The sequence below is a fragment of the Protobothrops mucrosquamatus genome, unplaced genomic scaffold (assembly GCF_001527695.2).
Source record: "Protobothrops mucrosquamatus isolate PMUCROS unplaced genomic scaffold, P.Mucros_1.0 scaffold83, whole genome shotgun sequence".
Taxonomy (NCBI): domain Eukaryota; kingdom Metazoa; phylum Chordata; class Lepidosauria; order Squamata; family Viperidae; genus Protobothrops; species Protobothrops mucrosquamatus.
The window spans coordinates 665,321-691,089 of record NW_015386460.1 but is presented as its reverse complement, the minus strand read 5'-3'; positions in this window follow the sequence as shown (position 1 = coordinate 691,089).

The window sequence follows — 25,769 nt, the reverse complement described above, 5'->3', positions numbered from 1 at the left end:
GTAGTAACATAAGTATTTCAGTTGAGTCTCCAAGCTACATCAAGTATATTGACTTTCTGCATCTGTATTCCAAGCTAACAATAACTTCTCACCCAGTCATGAACCCAAAGTTCTAGCCCATCTCTTTTCATAATATATAAATCCAACATAACTTGCTTATGCCCAAATTATGCAGTTATGGAATCATCCAAATGGGAATATTTTCTCCAGAGTAAGTTTTGAATTACATTTCTGTTGGCTTTAGTTTGGCATCTCTGACATGGTGCTTAAATTTGCTCCAAAACCAATGCCTAATTCTTCAGATGTGGTTTTGTCATTCATTTTTAGTATGAGACATATTAGTGATCACATTTAAGTGGATTGTGAACAAAGCTTTTTTGGGACTATGAACAGGCAGGATTTAGACCTGGCCACTTGACTCTAGATATTTTATTATGATATCTAATTGAGAAATATAGTAGAAGATCTTGAGTTTCTTTCTACATGGCATTTTCTTACTTCCAAAACTCGGCATTTTACTCAATCTGAAGATCTCTCCTCTGGGAAAACCTAATGGATTAAGCACTGACATAAAACTATTGTTCCTAATTCAGAAATTGTATCGAGATTTTAGAATCAGAATAAGATATGATTTACAAACTATGCAGCAGCCTTCTAGCACCTTGATGCTTTTCACTTACCTTCTTTTTCTTATCTGTTTCCATGAGTCATGCTGTTGTTGTTTTTTCTTCATCTCTCACTTCTCTCATGTCCACTCTTTTTACTTACTATCTCTTTGATCTGTTCTTTTCTTTCTGTCTCTGTCCTACCCCAACCATCATGTTTTTTTTTCAGGTCTATTCGTTGTGCTGTCAGCTCACCTGCTTTCCTGTCAACTAGATGTGTCTCCCCATGATTATTACTCACTTTTCCATTACAAAGATTTCCCATGATTTCTGCTATTTCCTATTATTTAATCCATTATATGTCTCCATAAAGACCCTCCTCTTAATTCATACTAATTTCATATCACAGACCTGTTAGAGTGTCTTTCCAGAATAGTTAAGACCAAAATGGAACATAAAATGTTGGCAAGAAAACAGAAAGAGTAAATGGACTTAGGACTACAGAAATATTCAAAGTATCACAAAACAGCAGAATGCTTTTTGAGTTTCCAACAATATTTCAATCTGCCCAAAAAATTACTTGGACATAGTACAATTCAAGTTACTGAATTTTTAAGAAAGGGATATTTAATTAATGATTAGCAGCAATAAAATAAAATAAGCGCTATGGGAAAGATGCATAGGGTAGGATAGGATAGGATAGGATAGGATAGGATAAAGTTGAATAAAATTTAAATTATAAAGCTTGAAAGATCCTCTAATAATATTCTTTTTTTTGTCCAATCCAGCTCAAATTAAAGCACAGTTAAAAAGCTTCCCTAAAAAGATGATTTGATAGACAACAAAAAGAGGAGAGAACATTAATATTTTGTCATTGCATGATACAAAGTGAATCTACCTTCTGTCAATGACAGATTTGGGGAGATTTGATTTGTAATAAGTAAAGTAATAGGAATTATAATCCCCTTTCCACTAATCTGATCCATATTAATCTGTCATTATGACTGTTTTCTAAAAAAGACACCCAGATATATTAAATGCAATACACATTTAATGTTTCATTTAGGTTATCCCGTTCCCCCAGTTTCCAACCAAACCAAGAATTATTGGAGCTTTTCCTTCTGCCCAAGGATGATAATTTGTGGTTCAATTCAACTCTATCCTTTCTTTAAATTTGAATGCGATTGCATTCACTGTGTCTGAGTATAACTTTTTTTTTCTTTCTATTTCTCTGGAGGCCATATGCAGGCTACAAAATGAGTAGTGCAGCCTTTGCTAAATAACCTGAGGGATATTTATTCACACCATGCAAACAACCCATGCTGATCTACTTTTAATGTAATATTTTGGTGTGTGGCTGTTAGTACCAATTCTTTCAGCAGTAGATACAAATGCTTTTGTCATAAAATACAAAACCTTTGAGTACTGTAAATGGAATTAAAATAAATAGAAGAACATGATTGTTTCCCATCAGCAAGAGCTGGAGAATATCAATATAACATTATAATGTGCTTTACCACTGCACTTGTTGGCTTGCTGCAAAAATATATCACATATCTAAAGCTCTGCACTGTCCCAAATGGTAAAACACTTTTTTCCTGCTTGTTGCTATGTTCTTTGGCAGATACACACTTAATCCAGAAAACCATGCTCAGAGCATTCTGGAAACACCTGCCAGCAGATTGTTGTGAAATGGTGTTTAAACAAATGTATCTGCCAATTTTCCATACTATTAATTCCACTGAGAAAGGTTTTTTTAAGCCAGACATAATGGATAATAGGAATTGGCCAATAGGGATGAAGCACAGAACAGGGAGATGTATCAATGCAATGGATATATTATCTTTCAGAGGTCTCAAGTAATTGATAAACCTATTTTTTCTTTGTCCTAAAACCCTTCCATTTGCACTGTGGAAGCTGGTGTGACCACCAGGTCAAGCAGACAAATAAATAAAAAATACAGAATAAGCTTGAGAATAGAACAATAAATTTATAATAAGACTGGTCCCATCCACATGCAATGCCTAATCCTAACAACTATCATTGTCCTGCCTACTGCAGGTTTTAGTACCTTGAAGTAAAGAAAGAGGGGTTTTTTTTTATTTAATAATGTTGTGAAAAGCCTTTATACAACCTGTAGTATTGCAGTGTCTCAATTCATCTTTAAAAAGGAGCAGAATTCAAGAAAAAATACATTTTCAATTAGTATAAACATGCAGCATAATAGATTCATTCTTCATATCCTTCAAAATGATATTTAGGTAAACAGATGTTTGATATAATACAGTGATAAAATTCAGGAGTTTTAAAGATCTATAAACTATTCTCCAATCTATACTTGTAAGTTAATATCTAATAAAGGAAATGCACATAAAATTGATGATGTGCTATGACGAGGGTGATAATGATAAGAATAAAATACACATTCTTGAAAAGTACAAAAGGAATAAATGCAAGAAAGTGTTCTTTAGATTTTTTAACCATGACAAAACTGTTGATATATTGTATACTCTGAAACTGTAATAAACACTCCTGGTTTATCTGAATTTGTATTCTAAGTCTATTAAATTGAGCATTATTAAGTTCTGTTAGTGGTTTTTACATTAAAGGTAAGATCAGCCCTGATTTGATTTGAATTTAAATTTATTCTACAGGTAGTCCTCAATTTATAACCACAATTGAGCTCAAAATTTATGTTGGTAAGTGAGACATATTTAAGTGAGTTTTGCTCATTTTATGATGTTTCTTGCCACAGTTGTTAAGTGAATCACTGCAGTTGATAAGTTAATAACCTGGTTGTTAAATGAATTTAGTTCCCCCATTGATTTTGCTTGTCAAAAGGTTGCAAAAGGGGATCCCATGACCTTGGGACACAGCAATGGTCATAAATATGAAGCAGCTGCCAAGCATCTGAATTTTGATCAGATGATCATGGGGATGGTATAAAGGTTACAACTGTGAAAAACTGTCATAAATCACTTTTTTCAGTGCCATTGTAACTTTGAACAGTCACTAAATGAACTTTGTAAGTTGAAAACTACCTGTATTTGGATTATAGGTTGACATTCAAAGGGAACATGATTTGATTGAGTTTGATATTTGATGAGAATTCATTTCAGTTAAAGATGCCTTGAAATTCAAGATTTTAAAAAAATGATTAGCCAGGTCATAATGACAAAGCTTACCTCCTCTAAGTGTGACTCAAAAAAAAAAAAGACCACTGGCTTGTTCTTGTGAAATGGTATAGATGCAACGACACAGATCACTGAGGTTTCTGGGGTGCTTGGAGGAAAAAAAATAACTGGCAGGTTTGGTTCGCATCATTGTGTTAGCTAATTAGGACAGCAGAGTAGAATACAGTGGCCAAGGATAGGCAAAATACAGATATAACTGCCATAGAGAAAACAGTATTTTTACCTTTATCATCACACAAACAGGAATAAAAGTTTACACCAGCACTGTGTAAACTGACACCAGTTTACTCACTGTTAAAGAACTAAATCTGCCTCAGTGATTAAAAATTTAAAAGCAATGTTAACCTTCTAAGGATCCAAATAAACTATTGAAAAAGTCTAATAATTGTCTCTGTGTTGCCCTTTTCCAGAAAAGTATTTATGATAATAAGACTAAGATATAATTGCCTACTGTATATCGTATACCATCAATATTGGTAAACAAAGAAAGAGTCAACAAAATTTGTTATTACATTTAACCAGGAAGCGTAAGCAGTCAAGCTCTGTCTTCAGCCCTTAACAATCCAATTTCCAAGGAAAGAGCTGTGCTGGATATACTGTACTTCTAGAGGTTTGAACAATTACTTAGAAATTTAGATTGCTTTCTCTCAAACATAGCAGACTAAAATATGAGCCAACTTTGATTCTACATAGAGCTTGAACAGTACTTTTGCTACAAATAATTTTAAAGCTGTAGACACGAAACCACAGAAGAGCTATCACAATCTTTTGAGCCAAAATAAAATGTTTAATAATAACAACAACAATTTTATTGTCACTTTGAATGTACACCAATCAACATACATCAAAATGAAATTTCGTTGCATACAGCTCTCAAAGGGCCACCACCTCCCATTTACATTCCTTGTTTGTGGCCAGCTCAAATTTCAGAACGTCCATTTTAGTCTCTAGGGCGCGAACGATAGCAAACAGGACAGATGGAAATGGAGCTCCATGTGGATTAGCCCTCAACTTAGTTTGTAAATCAGAGTTCAATCAGAATAGAGCTAGAAGTGACCTTGGAGATCTTCTAGTCCAATCCCCTGCTCAAGTAGAAGACCCTATACCATTTCAGATGGATGGTTGTCTAGTCTTTTTAAAAAAATTAGATGCCTTAATTATTAGACTCATGATTATGGCGCAATTAGAAGAGAAGCATTCCTGAATTAAATCCTGAACAGACTCTCACGTAAGGTGAAAGTGTTGTTGAAACAATTGGAAACAGTAGTATCAAAATTCATGTATATAAAAGTGGGAGGTACTTGTAAGTCCAATATCATCACATTTGAATTCTAAGGAAGAAATATACTGGAAATGTGAACATTAATAAATGTGAAAAAGGGAAGTCAATAAGATCTGAACATTTAGAAAAATTTAACCCAAGTATAATAGATGCTCAGCTAGAATACACACACACACACACACACACACACACACACACACACACAAGCAGTCTGAGGACTGGTGCTAAACAATATATGAATACTGATATTTACAATAAAGATAAACATTACAGCCAGTTTGGTGTAATAGTTATTGCATAAGGCTAGAAATTGGAAGACCATGAGTTCTAGTTCTGCTTTAGGCACAAAGGCAGCTATGTGACTTTCAGCCACTCACTTTTTCTCAGCCTAGGAAGGAGGCAAGGAGGAGGAGGCAAGGAGGAGTTGCCAAGTAAACTGCAGAGACTTGTCTAACTGGCCTCTGAGAATTGAACAGAAATAAATAAATACTGTAAATGTAGTGGTAGATCCTGTGGTAGTTATATGAGAATTTTGAAAGCATTCTGAAATTTTAGAACTTCTTTAAAAAAATAGATAGATTGGCCTCTTAGGGAAATACTACCCATGTGTGGCCCTAAAATTAAAAACAAATATTTCAAATAAATTAGTGAAAAGATATAGAATCATAAAGTCTCATTTCTTACAGTTGTTTAAGGGATGAATAAAATTGTAGCTGGAATGATACAATTGATAATGTTTGGGTCAACTTCTGAAAAGAACCAGGCTGAAGCCATCCTTGTTATTCTGAATTGGCACAGGTTGGGGCGCAAGGCGCTTTGCTAGACTGAAGGAGCTGGAATGTGGAGAGGGGAGGTCTCACGAAGCCGCCAATTGCTTTTATTGGGTAGCATGATCTATAGCATAGTAGAGGGAAGGGAATTGTTACATTTAGTTACATTGAATCTCTAAGAGGAATTTTAGAGTTGGTTTTACTTTTGACCATACCAATATTATGTATCCAATAAACACGTGCTTTGAGGAAACTTCAAGCTTCGGAGTTCTGATTTATTTGGTTTCATTAGTTGGAACCTTGACAGTTTGCTTCAGACATAAACATCACTAAGTCATTCTAACATAATAATCACAAGAAAAATCTGATGAATTTGTTCAGAAATTGATTGTAAAAAGTAGAAATAAGTTGTCCATTCTTGGAATGTAAGAAATAGATTCCCAAAGAATTAATTTTTTTAACCTAAATTTTTAACTGAAGTCACACTAATCTTGTGAGAAAATATAAGCATTTCATAAGATTTCTTGAGAAAATGCTGAAATTTTTTTGTGATTTCATAAATTTTGTAGGGAATAGACAAGTTCTGACAAGATCAGAGGCAAATAGCTGGAGATCAGATTGATCCATTATCATAAAAAGATACATTGTTCTCCCACGATTATATCACAAGTAAGGAGAAAAACATATAAGGTTATTCATTGTGTTGTTTAAAATGTTGCTTGCAGGCTGTTCTTGGAAGTTACTGACTTTCTTCTTAATGGCTCTCCTACTATATTAACAACTGTGTCCTTTAATTGTTTCCTAATTAATTCTTAGACCTATAGTTGGTGGAGAAAACTCTGGTGCTGGGGCCAGAAATCAAATGTATCTATGGTTTATAATCTGTCATAGCAATGTGGGTATTGGTACTGTGGTAGCTACTTTACTTTCCTCTTTCCAAAGTCTAGACAGGAAATTCTTTTTGCCAAGTTCATTACTAGTGTGAAGTTACATCAACAACAGGGTATATCTATTGCCTGGAAAGTAAAGGTTATGACATACAAGTGACCTTTCTCTGTATCATTCTACCATGCTGTTGATTCTTTTTGTGATTTAGCTGTTCCAGTTGCATATCTTTGTCATGAGAATATTTATATTGTAAAAAGTTCCCAAAAGATATTTGAAATATATTCCACAGTATAATTTTACTAGATCCAGCACCTTTCAGTTATCATAACTGAAGTATAGGATTGCATCAATGGTAAAGTGAACACACATAAAATATGTATTTGGATATCAGTGGTATTACTGGTCATATCTATAAACCTGATATTACTAAACAGAACATTCATCAAACATAATATGAACAAGTATAAAATTCAGAACTCTTATTATTGCTAATATGGAGCTGCTTTAAGTTGCCTAATATGTATTCCTTATGTTTGATAGAATGATTCCAAAACCTTGGCACAAATATTAAATGTTTATACCACTGGCTAGGTGCCCAATAAAAAATTATGTTTATATACCTTGATTCAAAAAACTCTTGTAAGATTGTTTTGAGATGATTTTTTTTTAAATAGAATCAAAACATTGTCGATGCTGGCGCGGGTTGTACAGCCATTATCTGAAACCATCAGGATCTCTAAGGGAGAGGCTGAAATAAAGATTCAAATTATTGCTTAAAAGAAAAATGGGAAAGCCAGAGTAGTGATGGAATGTTCAGCTAGGACAGCAGTTCTCAACCTATGGGTCGCGACCCCATTTGGGGTCGATCGACCATTTCACAGGGGTCGCCAAGCAAGGCTGTCCGCCATTTTTTTCCCCCTTTTCCGGCGGGTGCCTTACCTCCCTTGGGCTGGGCCAGCTGGTGGTCGGCCTGCTCCGTCTCTGCCGCTTGCCAGCTACGCCTCGGCCGGCGCAGGGGGCAGAACCACGCATGTGCGGTGCTCCCGGGCAGGGAAAGTCCTCAACTTACGACCGGTTGGGTAGTCCTTGACGTACGACCGGTTTAGTCCTCAACTTACGACCAGTTTAGTCCTCGACTTACGACCGGTTTAGTCCTCGACTTACGACCGGTTGGGGGTCGCGGCATTAAAAAGGTTGAGAACCACTGAGCTAGGAGGATCCATATGTATTGCCTTGTTCACTACATAATTTTGGGCATAACTTTAGTGTAATCTAGCTCATAGGCTTAGGGAAGAGAAAGAACTCTGTGTGTGTGTGAGGGGGGGGGAGAGAGAGAAAGAGAGAGAGAGACAGAGAGACAGAGAGAGTTCAAATAAGAATAAATAATTGGTAAGACCTAGCTGTTTTTTTACATATTATTATGTAAATAATAATGGCATATAATAAGGCTTTTTCATAAAAAGAAAAACCTCATTTGTTCTATAAAATTAATTTAAATTAATGGTTTCATAAGGCCAAGAATTTCAGGAGATTTTACAGGTCAGCATTTCCCCCCACTTCCATCCTTTCCCTATCTCTAAATTATTAACTACAGCCCAGTTGAAAATTTGAAAAGCTGTACTTTGATAGCCATACCACATAAGGAACATTATATTAACCAGTCTTTAAAAACTTTCAGAATTGGTGTGCATAATGTAATGACCACAGATATTGCTTTAACTAGTTATATTGACAAAGAATAGGAAAGCACTACAAAATACATGAAGAAATAGACACTAATAATAATACTTAATTGTGTGCCATGTTCAGAAGTTTTAAAAGTGGCAAAAAGTCCTTGCAGTTTGTAGATAATACATCTATATATTTTAAATGTGTATTAATGAAAATATTTTTGTCATCTTTCATAACTTCATTTCTTGCCATTAAACACATAACATTATTAGATCAACTAAGATGGAATCTAAAACATATGAAGGAATTTTGAACATTTGCAGGAATTGGGTATGGCTAGTCTAGAAAAAAGGACTAGGAGTGACGTGATAGGAGTATTCCAGAATTTGAGGGGCTGCCACAAAGAAGAGGGGGTCAACTTATTTTCCAAAGCACCAGAAGGCAAGACAAGAAACAATGGATGGAAACTAATCAAGGAGAGAAGCAACAGTGAGGACAATTAACCAGTGGAGCAGCTTGCCTTCAGACATTGTGGGTGCTTCATCACTGGAGGTTTTTAAGAAAAGATTGGACAGCCATCTGTCTGAAATGGTATAGGGTTTTCTGCTTAAGCAGGGGGCTGTATTAGAAGACCTCCAAGGTCCCTTCCAGCTCTATTCTGATTAATAGATATTATGTTTATATTTAATGACTATTTGGATAAGATATATGAATATAAGAGGCTTCTGAATGGTTATTTTTCTTTTTTACTTTTTAAAACATTTTAAATATCTATATCAAAAAGAGTGCAACATTTAGAGCAGATATTTTGATCTTGATTTGTAAGATAACATTTACACAGACACATTGAGAAAATTTGCAGGGTAGAACAAAAATTAGTTTTGAAGCAAAGCATGAATAGCAAGGAACACTATGTACTTATGAAAAAAATATTTTTTACAAAAAACCCTCATTTTTACATAAACTCAACTAGGCAACAAAGACACCACTTTGCTTAATGTTTTCTAGATGACTTCATTTGCTAAATATTCCTAAGCTTACCAGAGATCATGTGATTCATCCTGCTTGTTTCACTCGGAAAGTTGATTTGTTTTTGACTCTATGACAAAAGAAAAGTCATTTATCAAAGCCCTCTAAGGAGTGCATCTATCATTATGGCCCTGAAGACAGATGTTGTTTTTGTTATAATCTTACCTTATTTGTTATCTTCTAGTATTAAAATAGTCCTGTACACATGTAATAAATGCTCATTTGTGCATTATGCCAGTCTGATTGCATTTATTTCTTATAGTTATACAAACACATCTAGTGCAATTAAAATGAAAAATACCACGTGTCTGTTTTCTGTATTGGGTGGACAATTGCTGAAGACCCTTCTCCTGTTAGGAGCTGTATCCTAATTGGTGGGTAAGACCACAACAAATGATGGGTGGAAGCAAAGCTAAAATATGGATGGTCATTTCATTTTGACATCTCTCTCTTTCTCCTTTTCTTTCTTTTCTCCCTCTCCCCATCTTCCCTCCGTACCACTGTTGTAGAGGACTGAAGTAATTATTTGAATGATTAGACCAAGATGTCTTTCTTAGATTGTTATCTCGCTTTTATTACTTTATAAGTAACTCAAGGTGACGAATGTACTTAATACTTCTTTCTCCTTCTCCCCCCCCCCACAACAACCACCTTGTGTTAGTTGGGTTGAGACAGAGTGACTGGCCCAAAGTCACCCAGATTGTTTTAAGTCTATTACTTGCTCACTTCTTCTCTTTGCAGTCATTTGATACTAATTTATATTGATCAATATTACATATAGTTACCATCATAATTCCTAAGACAGGAATAGGTAGAGAAAGACAGATAAAGGCACGACTAACATACTTTTTTTACACTATAGACCTGATCAGAAGTAAATGCTGGAAACTAGAACTATAGAGATTAGGCACAAGTAATTTATAAAGTTAGAAGGAAATACAATAATATAGATGATCTGAGTAAGCTTCTTATATCAATCATGTGTTGTGTTGGATGAAGTAAAAACACTATTTGCTTGAGATAAAAAGTGGTATTTTAAAATTCAAACTCAGTTCACACTGTATTTCATTGGGACATGAAGATGTGACTATCCTTCTAATGCAACAGACATTCACAAAATTGTGCACCATTTTAAACATTCCCCCTCTGGGCTTTCTTTAGGGTTTCATTGATTGTAACTAACAGAGGAGCTTCAAAATGGCTTGGCCTGGATACATTCTGTGATCAGATGCAACCATGGGCAACTCCAAATCAAGGAAGCTCATTGAAGATTCAGTGCACCCTTTCCTATGGCTTTAAGTTCAATCTACTTTATAGGGTGATCCATTTTCTTCTTACAGGCTCTCAGAAAAGTGTGTTAAGTCGATGAAGCTCTTGGCCTCACTCATGCAAGCAACAGGTGCTCGTGTGTGTGCACATGGGCCCGCCTGCCCTTTCCACAAAACCATCCCTCTTTACCCCCCCCCTCTGGGCCACCAATCCAGAAAGGCTGGACAAGTCTGGTTTAGTACTTTATTTGGAAGTGTGACCCTCAAAAGAAAAGGTTGAATAGGATGCATCCTAGGAAATAGTGAGGAGCAACCTAATAAGTTTGCCTTCTTATAAATAAGGTTTTATAATTTCCATGCTGACTGTGGCAACCATTTTGTTTTCAATATTTCAAATGTTGCACCAGTTCAACAAGTTACCCTTTCCCTGTATGGGTATGTCTTTACTACACAGTATTTACTATGGGCAGTAGCTGTCTCAATGATGTTCAGTAAATTAGATTCTTTTGCACCTTACATATCTGTTTATTGGGATAACAGGAATGAACCATCATTGTTCCAAATCTGAGATGAAAGACTAATCTACATATATTTATGGAAATTTTCAATCATCCAAGTCATGGTTGTCCCAAAGGTGCATTTCCAAAAGGCAACTGGACTTTCTTAGTTTTTTTCCTTGAAAACATTTTGCTTTTAATTCAAGAAGCAAATGAGAAATGAAATGTTTTCAAGGAAAAAAAATCCAGTGAAGTCCAGTTTTCTTTTTGAAAGGCACCTTTGGAACAGTTTAAATGTAGTAATCAAGATATATCTCTAAACTTATTGTGATTGGGCTTTTCAACACAAGTTTCTCAACTTCAGCAATTTTTAAGATGTCTTAAAATTGCTGAAATTGAGACACTAAGCTAGACCCCTATCTTAGTCTCATCTTTCAGCTGTAAAATCTATTGAATTCAGTGGGGCCCTATTCTTGAAAGGGTCCAGAACTTCACAACTGGAAATGATTAATTCTACAGCATGATCAATAATATTGGGAACAAATGTTTAACGTTGTTTTATTGTTACATGATAGAATTAACTGTGTGCCTCAGATATTTGCAGATGCCTACAGTGGTGGAAAGTAGCTTAATATTATTGAATAAACTGTTCTGCTTATTTTTATTGTATAGATTTATTGTCAGTTGATAAATTGTTTTGCTATATATGCTCTTTGATTTCTTTAAAGAAATAGAAAAAAGAATGTATTGTTAGAAGTCTTTGGAAATAAATTCCTATCCCTATGTATCTATGCCCAGACATGTCCCAGTAGCCTCTTTTTTTTTGCTTTGTCTCCATGATATTGCCTTCACTGATCCTTAGCCATATCTGAGGCAACTTTAGATTATGATTAGTTATAGAGATGTTAAATTCATGTTCCTCTTCTTGTCACATTTTTGTTTGGTTTTGGATGCATCCTCCATGGATGGTGTATTATGATGGTGCCAAGAAGTGGGATTTGTCCAATTCCTCTAGACTCTTTAGGCCAATGCCAGCCCCTATCATTTTAATCCCTAGGCACTGTCTTCCTAGTTCATTTTTTTCAAACCCAACTTTGTTCTGTACCTACCAAGATTCAGTGCCAATTAAGCTTGGAGATCTAGCTTTGACAGAGGAACCAGACTGATTAACAATAACAGCTGATGGGTTAAGTGAAATGGCTACCAGGTACAACAGGAAGAGATTACCACTTAATGGCACTATCCTAATTTTGTTCATATGAGAGAGGGGTATTTTTAAACATTCCTCTTTCTAAAGAGTGCTAAATCTATGTTTCAAAGTAGATTGCCTGCAGCTGACTAGCACAGGGGAAATGGATGACACCAGGAGAGAAATTCTGACTTCATAGCATAATCCTACCAGCCCTCATCTAGGAGATGACCTATTTTTAAACATATGATTGGTAGCTTGCAAATTATGTAGTATAAAGAAATCTTCAACAACATGCAATCATTCCCCCTTCTGTATACAGTACTTACCATCATGTTTTACATATTTGAACCTCTTACATTAGAGCTGAAATGGGGAAGCTGTGCAAGATGACAAGAGGGAGACATCCCCTGAAACATGTAGGAGGATCCCTAGTGTAGGAAAACCTTCCCACTGCATCTCATATTTTGGCTTTTTTTTTTTACAGCCTAGCCTTACCATGGCTTCTCTCTTTTGCAGGGATGGGAAGAGGCAATTAGAATGATGTAACCCTAAAGGCAGGTATATCTCGATGGAATCTTGGATTACCTTGAACAATCATTACCTGTTGCATGCAATCAGATGACTTGGTGAATATGCAGATTGCTCTGGTTTAGAAGGCACTCAGTACAATAATGTAGCTAGGATGTTGAAAACTGAGCTATGACAAATTTTAGTGCCTACAGTTGCTGAAGAAACCATGCTGCCATGCGTTTCGTGCCATTTAGCAGGACTTTCCTCATCTCACTGCCAATGCGATATTCAGATTATCCTCAGAGACACATTACCCTTTGAGGGTAATGTCACATTTTCACAGTGCTTTGGATACTTTCAGTTCATTGTTGGATGAGTTTCAGTTGCTGTGCTTTGTGGGCATTGATAAGATGCTTGGCATCTTAAGCATGGCACTCTTTATTTAAAAAGGACTAAGCTGTTGTAGGTGTTCCAAATGAATACACACCAAACCTTATGGCATTTGCAGATGTTCAATTTAGATACTCATTAAAAGAATGCAAGGTACCTGCAGAGTAACTGCCCTGTTTGTTTGTTTGTTTGTTTGTTGTTTGTTTCCATCTGAGGCAGGAGAAGAATGTGGTGGTAGCAGAAGCTAGCACCGAAGATGATTGGTGTTTCCAGGGTTTCCACACACCGTCTTTCAGTGCATCAATAAACCTCTTTAATATCTCTCCCAAAGGTACTGTACATTCTTAGGTGTGGGGGAAGAAGATGAATGTGGTCATTCATACAAATAGCAAATAAAGATGGAAACACACAGCTTTCCCAAATTCTTTAACAACTTGAAGACAACGTTATTAGATAGACATTTTCCCCACTGTTTTCTCTAATAATTTCTAAAGGATATGACCTTCAATGATCACAGCCCTACTATATAAAAGCCCAGCTGGAGGAGTTAAAAGCATGAAAATCCAATGGCAAGATGATGGTATAGTGAAAGGCAGAACATTAGTCTACTGTATATCCTTTGAATACATCAAAATGAAATGAATGCAAGAACACCTCACTTCTCCAAAAGAACTTTTCCAAAATTATTTTTTTCCTTTGAAAGAGTATAATCAAACTGAACAACATCCAGTGGAGCAAAAAGGCACAAAAATTCCTCTGCCTTGTATCTAGAGCAATGCTGTCTTTAAGCCTGCTTGCAGTATTTACCTTTGCAAAGTCTTTCTTGGCTGCTCACTGAAACCTACCCATCTGCTGTTTGATCCTGTTTTTTCTGGCTCCTCATATCTAATGGAAGAGATTGATGCCATGACAAGGCATAGCAAATTCCTACAGGGCACCTTTGTCAGAAGAATTCTGCTATTCTACTGAGAGAGTAGCTAAACTAAGCTGCTGCTTCCAATGTTGGCAAGATATATTGTTCTTCCTGTTTAGATGAAAGAAGAAGGGGGAGGGGAATCACTTTGTCATTTCCTTCATTTTAAAATTTACTTTCTTTTTAACTGTCACTTTGAAGGACATAATGCACCCATTCACTAATGGCCTTAATATTTTTAATTTTATGTTCAGATCGGTCCTATTAGTAAATTATTTTCGTATTCTTATAGATGTTTGCTCTACTCATTACTGCATGACTCCCAGGGTTCAAAGGAATTGTTTTCAATAGTATTTTAGTATCTTTGGTGGATATGTTCATAATTATTAAGAAATGTTTTTGAAGCCTGTAGTCTTACATAGTATGAAAAGGCAATCTACAGCTAAATATTAAATTTTTCCCTTGGTGAAAAAAGGTACAGTCCCTTGCAAAAAATGGTTGACCAGATTGATCACTTAGCTGCTGGGAAATAAAATGCAATAGACAATTAGTGAGATGACACTTATCTTGTAGCAGGAAAGCAGCACGCAATAGTGAGAGAATATTTCCTGGAAGAAGAAGGAATCTGCATCAGAAGACCAGAAATTTTCAAACTAGAGAATTGCAGCTCCATCTACCTGGTGTCCCACTCAGAGTAGCTAGTTTTCTGCCACTAGGAAATCAATAATCTTGGCAATGATGAAATCTCCCCCTGCCTTCTGGCAACCTTAAATCAAATATGGGCTTTAAATCAAATATATTTAACTCACCAACCTAGAAATATGTTTAGCTATATGTTTTAATTATTTGAGCAATATGCTCCATCTAGTCTTTTCTACTAGGGTTGCTTTCACTTTGCCAACATTTATACCCAGAATAAGCTTACACTTATCAGGAAATAATGCAGCTCTTTCATCATTGCTTCCAAAAGCTAGGAAGAAACTTGAGTAATAAAAGAACACAAATACAAATATGAACAACAGCATGTACTTGGCATACAGTCATGCTATTACTTTATAACTGTAAATTAGTCTTGCAATATTTATCTATTTTTTGCTCTGGCTTATGCTTATGGTTAAACAAATAATGGCTTAATGCAATCTGTGTTATCAGTCCTATTGATCATAGTACTAAACTAGGCATTAAAATTGAATCTTCTATTCAGTGGAAGAATCCAGAATCCAGATATCTAGTACTATTAGGTATTCCACTATTTTCAGCTGAAATCTGCCAATTGTAACCACTATCATTATTCTTTTATTATTTGTCTGAGGCACTCTGGGATAGTAGAAATCATCTTCGTGTGTATCAGAAGTTATATCATATTTCTTTGTAGTCATATTTTTTCAAAGTTTTAAACAAGCTTCCTCAATTTCTCCTTGAAAAAAATTTATCCTGATTATTTTTATTGCTCTTTTTTGTACTTATTCATTTCCCTGAATGTTTCTTAAAGTATGTTGCACATAATACTTGGTGTGTGCCAAAGCAGAATACAATGAAACTAATTATTCCATGGTTAGAAACTGTTCTTCTATTAATAGAAGTAAAATTGTATATCTTTTTATAGCCAAATCACAATTCAGATTCATATTTAGCCTGTGGTTATTTACAGTTCAAGAAATTTTCACACATGCTATTGCTGAAACAGGAATTGTTCATTCTATGGACATTTTGTCTATCAAAATTTGTCTGAATTTCAGTCTTCTACAGAATTAGCTACCTCTTACAATTTTTAGAGGAATTCCTTCCACCTTATGGTTCAAGTCACAAATAAAAATGACTGAGATCTGAGTTCAGGGATGATTCCTGTGATTCTTGTCTTATTTGATGAACTTTGATAAGGACCTATTGATAATCATAATTTCATTATGCTTTCAAGCCAACTGTGAGTCCACCTAATAGTTATGATATCCAGCCCCAAGATGGCATAGGGTACTTATCAAATGCTTCGTAAAGGTCAACTTCTATCATGTCCATATTGTTCTTATAATCAGAAGAAAGTAGTTCTAATTGTTCATATTACCCTCAAATGCTATTCCTAAACTTATACATTCCATCATGTTTGGTGGATAAGTGAGTGAAGAAATAATAAGATTACAATTAAGGAGTAAAATCGACAGTGTGTGTAATAGAAAGATGGGAAACATGGTGACTTCCAAAGTTTGGTGATCCTCAAAATATAGTAGAATTCCTACAAGCACTATGTTTATGAGAGTTGAAGTCCAAAATATTCGAAGAACATCATATTATTTCAGCAGTTAGCACATTGCGTCTATCACATTCATATCAATTGTGTTTGTGTTTTCATTTGTGTGTGTATGTGTATATGTAAAAGGTGCATACAAATAGAAACATATATTTCCATGGCATAAAAATGAATTTAAGCTAAGAAAGTCAATCTTGTAGGAAGCCAACAATAGGAACAAAACAACTCATTATCACAGATGAGTAAGGTAAAATATAAGACTCTAAACTTCAGAGTTTCTGATATATGCGATTTCAGCCTGAGTTATTATATTATCTCAGTTGGAATGACTTGAACATTATTGCTCAAAATCTAATATGAAATTTTAAAAGAGATATAAAAGAGATAAGAGAAGTAGTATCCATATTCCATAAAATCTAATGAAAAATTATAGTTCAGATGTAGATTGAACATTTACTTCCATTTGTATAGGTTATTGCAAAAATAATAATAGTAGGATTTTAAATATTTCTTATTGAAGGGCTTTGAAATTGTTGTAATATTTATCCATTTTCTTTAATTTTCTCTTATCAGTTTTGTGAATACCTCATAAATCATAGACACTAAATATAGAAGGTATTGGGCGATTCATAACCAAGCAGCTGAAATACATGCATTATTGCAAGCAGATATGATTTCTGCAGAAAAACTATGTTAAGGTTTGAATTATTGTGTATAAGATCACTATACTTGCTAATCACAGCATATCACTGCCGTATACAGTAACATTACAGAAAGAAAAGTAGTGGAAATTATGGAAACTTGAGGCTAGTGTTGATCCCCAAATAGGAGTTTGATATTTACACCACATAGAATATCAGCAATTGTTACTGTACTACAGTTGCAAACTCTATTTTAGAACAGGTGGAGCAAAGTACTGGACTCTTTCCCTAACACCTTTGTAAGCCTTCAGCTTTGTCATCATTATAGCCATGGGGCTTTCTAATTGCTGAGCTTGCATAGTGAAATTATATGAAAAGGCTGGAATGTTGAAAATGAAATCAGTTTGCTCTTCCATATTATTTTCTATATTCTCTCTTTCATGCCCCAGTAACACATTTAAATTTTAACAGAAGTGTCTGCTATCCTTGTGTTTAGTTATTGAAAATATTTATAAAATTTCCATAAGGGATAGATAGTTGGAAATAAGCTCTACCGTGACAAAGTTTTCAAATCAAGGGCTTACATTGCTCTTTTGTGATATTTCTACTGATATAATGGCACAAAGGAGGGATTGTAGGAAGTTGGCATTACCTCTCCCCCGGAGAAGGAAATATTTGGGGTAATATTAAAAACATAATAGGATTAACCTACCACCATTAGAATACCAAAAGGCACACTCAAGTTCAGGTCAAAGTACTTCCCACAGGAACAGGAAGAACCTCAAATATAAAGCCACAAGAACGAAGAACCTCAAATACAAAGCCCAAAGAAGGTATAAAAGCCCACCTATCCCAACTCCATTTTGTCAGCCACCCCAGAAACATGCTGTGTTACTGAAGTTTCTGGCAACTAAATAAACAGAACCTTCTTTCCTAAGCAGTCACCATTTTGTTTGGACCTGAAGATGTTTCTTCAACACTTTGATAATTTTTAAGAATATTTTTTTAAATAAAATTTTTATTGATTTTTGTAATTAAACAGCAAATACCAATATGATGCATTTACATATACAAGCAGAAAAAAGATAATCCAAGTCAATACATTTTCGGAAACGCTCAGCAGTCCCCGCCTTGCCTCCACCCTCATTCACTTTCCTGTCCTTCCTCCCTCTGAACCCACAACCTCTCCTCCTTCCTCCTTTCCACCTACCTACATCCCATCTCCCTTCTTAACCACCTCATCGAGTGCAGTTTGGGGTACCAGCCGAGCATCTCCTCTTTTCAATACAATTATTATTTACCTATAACATATATATGCATCAATTTTTATAATCTCCTTCCCCCCCTGGACTTCCCGGAACCAAATACAGGATTAAAGCACATCCCATTCCATATCTAAATTACAATTTAACTAAACAAACATAATACAATCAATATTTACATACTTTAACTCTAATAAAACAATAAGTAAAAACAATATATCTACTCAAAAACTATATGATATTTATTCATTCCATACTTTCTCTGAATATAATCTATCCACCTCCAACATTTAAGCTATAAACTAAAATACATACAAAACAATTTTTAAAGATCTAAATATTATCTATAAAACATCTTATATAAATTTTCTCTTAAATTTTACACTTAAGTTTTCCCTTCACTCTGTCAATACTTTCAAAGAAATCTTCTTATCTTTCATTGGATCAGCAACAGCATTCCAGTCTCCAAACATATGCAAAAACCTATAAAATTGTTTTTGTTGTTGTTGCTGATATAGTGCATATAGACCAATGCCTCTTTCTTCAAAGCTGGAGAAATAAGATAAAATCCCAATCTTAAGTTTATCAAATATTTTAAATCTTTCAAAATAATATGAGTTCCTTACAAGTATATAATCCTTTTTATATTATTTCAAATATTAAAATAATTTCTTCCTTTTCCGTAGTAAAGTCAAACCATTCATGTTCAGCGTCGTCAACTTAACCATCCTTTGGCTTGTGGAGCTTATTAAGCATTCCCTGCAAGTCCATCGTTACAGATCTCTTTGGCCTCGCCCCTCCCACTGGCTCCGAAGTCGGTGAATATGTTATGGATACTATTTCTTTTTGTTGTTGCTTTCTCTCTTTACGCCTGTAGGGAGCACGGGTCATTCTTTGCTCCTTTGAGTTCACTCCCAACTTTTGTTGATTCTGAGGATCTCCTGCAGATGATGACATGGCCCCAGGCAATTCCACAACAAGTTGTTCCATCAAATCTTCCTTTGCTTTAGATGTCGATGATGATGATAAATCAGCTTTCAGGACCGATAAGTAAAAATCTTTAGCTTTTTGAACAGTATTTAATCTATATCTGGTCCCCGCATAATTTACCACAATGCCCAAAGGAATCTCCTATCTAAAAGGCATCTGCCGCTTCTTTAACTCCTGAGCCAAAAAAGTAAAATCCTTTCTTCTTAAAATCTTAGAAGGTATTTCTTTTAAAAGTATAATATCTTGTGCAGCAATTTGAAATCTCTGCTGATAAAAAAGCTGTATAATTTCATTACGATGTACTCTTGTGGTAAAGTAAACAACCACATCTCTAGGTATGTTTCTTTGATGTGCAATCCAGGAGTTTACTCTAAAAAAATTTTCTATTTCTCCCCAGATCACCTCTGGGTTGCAATCCAAAACCAGGGCCAAAGCTGTAACAATTTCCTCCTTAAGTTTCTCTTGTAAGTCCTCCTTAAGACCCCTAATCCTCAGAGCAAATTCCATTTCTCTATATTGTGACATTACCATATCATTTTGAAGAATTTCCACACCTTCTTCTACTTTCTCAAGTCTGTCCTCTGTTCCTTCCATTTTCTCCACTAATTCATCCACCCGTCCCTCTATACGATCAACATGAACTGCTAGTCCTTGAAAGATGTGTGATATATTTTCACAAAGTTCCTGATTTTTTTTATCAAGAAGTTCTTCTGTTTGTTTCACAGTCTGCAATGAGGACTTAGCTAAAGCCTCTTGTAGGTCTTTAAGTGTAATGGAAGGAGGAGGTGATGGTGGGGGAGATCTAGGTTTTTGTTGTGAAATTTGCACAACTGGAGAGGAAATAGCTGTTTTAGGCAATGCAGAAACTCCAGTATGTTTTGAAGCCATTCCTAAGTATAGTTGTAAAACTCACAACAACAAATATAAACTCAAAAAAGCTTGACTTAAAAAAAAAATTCTTTAAAATCCTTTAAAATATATCATTCCACAACCAGAAGAAGAGTGAAAGTTTTCCTTTTGTTACAAAGAAGCAGCGCTTCCGTGGCCATTTTCTTCTCACTTTCACTTATAGCAAATAACAAAAATCCCAATAAAATCTTTGAGTTAAAGTCACAATTTAACTAAAGTAAAAATCCCCTGTCTGGTTCTGTCTGTTTAAAAGTTACTCACAAGCAGATACAAAGTAGACACTCCGAGCTGCGGAGAGAGGTCCGGACTCCGGGGGAGTTCATCACCTTCATCCCCCCAGGATCGTTCCTGGGGGGACTAGGGAACTCAACCCCTATCCAGACCAAACTCACTTTCTCCCCTTTGCCTGGGGAAAAAGTTCTGAGCCGCAAAACAGCTGATCCGCGCTGTTTTGACAGCTTTGACGCAGTCCCGGGTGGGAGGCTAAGAAAAAAGCCTCCTTCGGCGAAGCCTCGCCACCGGAAGTCCTCAAGAATATTTTTAAATAGAGAGAAAGATGTTTAAATCTCAGGAACTGAAATATTATATATAAGTCTATTCAAAAGAAATTCTACTGAGTTTGATGGAGTTTACTCTATGGTAAGCATGTATAGGATTGCTTCTAAGTGGCAAAGTAAAAACAAAATCTGTCCCAAGATTTCTAAATATTGTCCTGATTGCATGCAAAATATATGTGCGCTTAGCAGCAATTTAAATTTGCATTTTCAGATATCCCTGCTGAGACCATCAAAGATGAAACAGTAGGTTTGAGCATAATTCTCTGCAGAACCTACTCAAAATGCTTTAGTTAACACACAGTATTTGCAATTATTTTTATGAATGCTCCTTTGCCAATTGCCAATTTAAGCATTTTTAAGTAAAGGGGGGGGGGAATCTCTGAACTATTTTGAACTTTATTCTTAATCAGCACATAAAAATCCAATATGCCTATTCCCCCCACCCCAAATATATATCTGCCATTTTGCACAAAGTAAGTCAAATGATCAGAATACTATAAAGATAAAATTATGGGAAAAATAGAGATTAGCATCCTTTTTATATGACAATAGGTGAATCCAGATGGATGAGTTTGCAGTTGGTCTGTCAGATTTAGTGTTGTCCACTTCTTTATCTCCATAACTAATCTTTCCATCATCAAGAAGCAAAGGGATTCAATCAACGCTCTATTTCCAGTATCTCTGATTATCTTTGTACCACATGGGACTCTTCATGAATCAACAGCTACCATTGTATTTCTACTCTTACTATTACATTCATTTCAGTCTAAAGCAGGGGTGTCAAACTCGCAATGTCACGTGATGTGTTGCGACATATCACAACTTTTTTTCCATTGCTGACAATGGCGTGGGCGTGGTTTTACCATAACGCATCCGGCCCATGGGCCAACAGTTTGACATCCCTGGTCTAAAGGATCAGAGGCAATGACATTGGAGTGAACATAGTATCTGTCTGCAACTCATTAAAGCAACTATATCTATTTTTGATATTCCATGGCTGCAGAAGACCCCTGGCTGTATTATTCTGAAAACAGATATAGCTACCTTAATTAGTCTCAGGGTACTACATTCGTGCTCCTTTGTTTCCTGAAGCAACTTTTTTCAGCTGTCTCCAAAGCTGTCTCTCCCTCTCTCCCTCTTCCCCTCTCACCCCTCTCTCTGTGTAAGTGACATTTTAGCAGCCATCAGCTTTCTTACCAAGATTGATAAAAATGACAGCATTGTACTTTGCCATCTGGAAATACAGTAAATCTTAAAATCAATATATCATAGTTAAAAATAAATTCCCAAACCTCCCACTCATATCCAGTTCTAACAAAGTAAATTTTACTTCACCACTTGTTTTATGGCTATGGCCTTCAGAAATACTGAATATGATCCTTGGCCACCAAAAGCATTTCTCTTACTGTATATGTGAAAGGTATGAATAGATTTCATATGATCTGAGTTTTACCTATAATACAAATATTTAAGTATATTTCCTCTCTATTAAGGAATGGAAAATATTGAAAAGGAACAAAGAACCAAAATGATGAAGTCTGAATGGCGCTAGGCTGCACCTTTTTGAGTTTCGCAGACACAGGATCTGTCAAAAATTCCAAAATACACTGAATCTAGTCAACTGCTTTCTACAGCTGTTTATACAAAGAACTCCATGATTTGGTTTACAAAAGAGATTTCACTAAAAAAAAAAAATCTGTCCTATCTGCAGGGTTGTTGATATAGTTCAATCTATCATTGCCAGCAGGAAGCATTGTATCTCAAAGTTCAGCTTTTGGGGTCCTGCAATGAACCATAAATATTCATGATATACCAAAACAAAACAAAAAACCTCTCGACAGAATCAAACAAGCCCAAAACATATAAGTAATTCTTCAGAATTGAACAACATCACATTGCTTGCAGCCAATGCAGATACTGTTTTCTCTGTTTTTCAGATATGCTGAAAGACACAAAATATTGAAAAGTCATTGGAAACTATGTCATTGCTAGGCGTTCCTAGCAGATCATATCTCTTTTAGTGCCCCCCCTGGGATATACTTCTGATTCGTATGAAGTAAATGATAAGCTGGTATATCTGACAGCACTCAAAGGTTGCAATAAGATTGTCCCTCAGAGAGGGACTTTTAAAAATGTTTCACTTAATATCTGGCCATTTCTCTTTCATCTTTCCCTCACCTATTCTTACTCAAATTGTCTGCTAATGCAGGTCTCTTTGTTTTGTAAATCAAGGATATAAAGGAGCTACTCTATAGAAGCATTTGCCACTGAGCAACCGTTGGCCGTTTTCACTCAACTCATGAAGCAACTTTTTATTATTATTAAGGAGGACTTCCAATGAAAATTTTGCCCTGGTGAAAGTCAGCAGATATAGAATATTAAATCTCAGCATCTTAGGCCACTAATGCTGTATTAGGCCTATAGAACAGCAGTATAATTCTCCTCCTCCTCCTCTTCCTCTTCCTCTTCCTCCTCCCCCTCCCCCTCCTCAGAGACCCTGAGTTCACATGCCACATTAAACTGGATTAAAAGGAAAAAATGTTGTATTTCAGCATATTGTGGAAATTTAGCTATTGTCTTAGCATGCTCATGCTGTATGAACCTGGACATCATATTCAGCTATAATATAGTTCAGCTACATGGTAAAATATGTTTCATGACCATAAAAACTATATTTTGTTACACAACATAATTTGGGATGCTTTTCCAAAAATATCACCAGTCAATATGATCCAACAGGCTGGATTGGCTAATAATTCAGTATACAAAGAAAGCACAAATTTGTCTGATACTGATCATTTAATTCCAGCCTCTTTATTAATTCATGCATGGTCTTCTCATGACAAAGCCATGTAATCCAAAATCACATGTATTCTGCATTGGTCAGATCCACTTAAAATGTTAAGATCAACATTTTGGGTACCAAACTTTGCAAATGATTCACAAACTGGTCAAGGTACAAAAGAAGGCAAGGAGCATGGATGAGATGGTTTACCTACTTGTAACTCCTTAAAGCCACGGTTTTTCTTGGATTGTATGACAATAACCATATGATCCTGGGGAAATGCAACTACATTAAAGAATTGTAGATGTGTGTACCATTTGCCCCAAGGTTTAATTCTGAGAAAAAAATATAATTACACTTTTCAATAGCTTGAAGTCTCTCTCTCTCTCTCTCTCTCTCTCTCTCTCTCTCTCTCTCTCTCTCTCTCTCTCTCTCTCTCTCTCTCTCTCTCTCTCTCTCTCTCTCTCTCTCTCTCTCTCTCTCTGTGGTCTGTGTCTCTATCTATATCTGTATGCATACCCACACATGCACATATACATGCACATACAATATGTATTTTCTAGAGTATGACTGTATATATTCCTAAAATGCTGAATGTGGAATGTTAACTTTAAATTACAGGACAATAGGATTTAGTTGAACAACACCCAGAGAATCATACCTTCTCTTTCTTCACTGGATGTGTTCAAGAAGAGCCTGAACAAGTACATGTTAGCAAAGCTTTCATTTACATTCATTCATTCATTCGTTTTATTTACAGTTCCAGACTAATAAAGCTTTCATTTGGATTCATGAGGAATGAAGTCAGTGGCTTAAATGATGTCTTTCAAATGTTGATTTCCAAAGCACTGGCAAATTTATGTTTGAATATTTCATTTAAACTCTGGACATCAATTTGCTGGAATAAAAAATTATCCTGATAAACAACCAGCAAAATGGAGTAAATTTACACAAAGTCCTTACTATGTGTTGCGACCTGAAATTGTTCTAAAAATCAATTCACATTTTATGTGACTGATAACTTTGCCTTCTGTTTAATATAAGAGTCCAGGTGAATACAGTATATTTGGAAGAGAAAGCCTTGAGTTGACATCACAGTACTATACATGGGTTGGGGAATTATAGCTAAAGCCAGAGCTTTTGGCACATTGCCTCTGTCTTTTTACAGATTGTCATTTTGTGTTTGTATTCAGTTGCCAGACCTCAGCTGCTAGTTCCCTGCTTTTTACAGATTATATTTTGCAATGTGTAGATAAAAAACATGTTTAGCTCGTGTGAAATATTAACCTTCACCATATGTGATCTGTAAAATAAAAGCAATTTATGTAAGAAATATCTTCTTGTGCTTATCCTTAAAATAATCTCATTATTTTAAGATGAAAATTTACTTCTGCTATTACCATAGTTTGGTTGTTGTTTTTAAAAAAATATTCTTAGTTATGGATATAACTGATATTTCCCCACAATCTGTAGTATCACCAATGTACAAATGGGTAAAGAAAAAATGGAAGTTGACTATACACATTGAAGTACACTGATTTTATAACTTGGCTAGAACTCAAAACAGAGCAAAACAAATTGGAATGTAGCAAATATGGTTGGGAATATGATTTATATTACATTTCACTGCTATTTCTTTCAACGCTGGTGCTCTACTTCATTTGAATCCTATTTCCTCTTCCAAGTGCCCATGCCTATATAGTTTGTTTCCCATGTAAAGAACTTTGCATTTGTGTCTGTTAAATTTCTGTTATTTTCAGATGTTTTCTATTACCACATCACCATTACTTCAAGATACAATTTGTTTTTTAGAAGCATTATCTTTTCCTTCATTGGGCAAATGATACTTGGCCCCAGTAATACTCTTACTTTTATTTCTTACTTTAATCTAGGTGGTCTGTAGCATTGTCAAGTTTATTCATTTTGGTTTCTAAGGAGGAAACAGCAATGATCTTCAACCAATCCACACATCCCTCCCAACCAGCACTTCATTTTTCAGTGACTCTGGAAATGACCTCCCTAGCACAAGACCCATTACAAGACCCTCATTTGATATACCCACTTGATACACCTGACTCATCACAAGAACTACTGACCACACAAAGCCTTTATAGGCAGAAAAACATAGACACTGACATCCCCTAAACTCCACTGGTAATGAAATGTTCAGA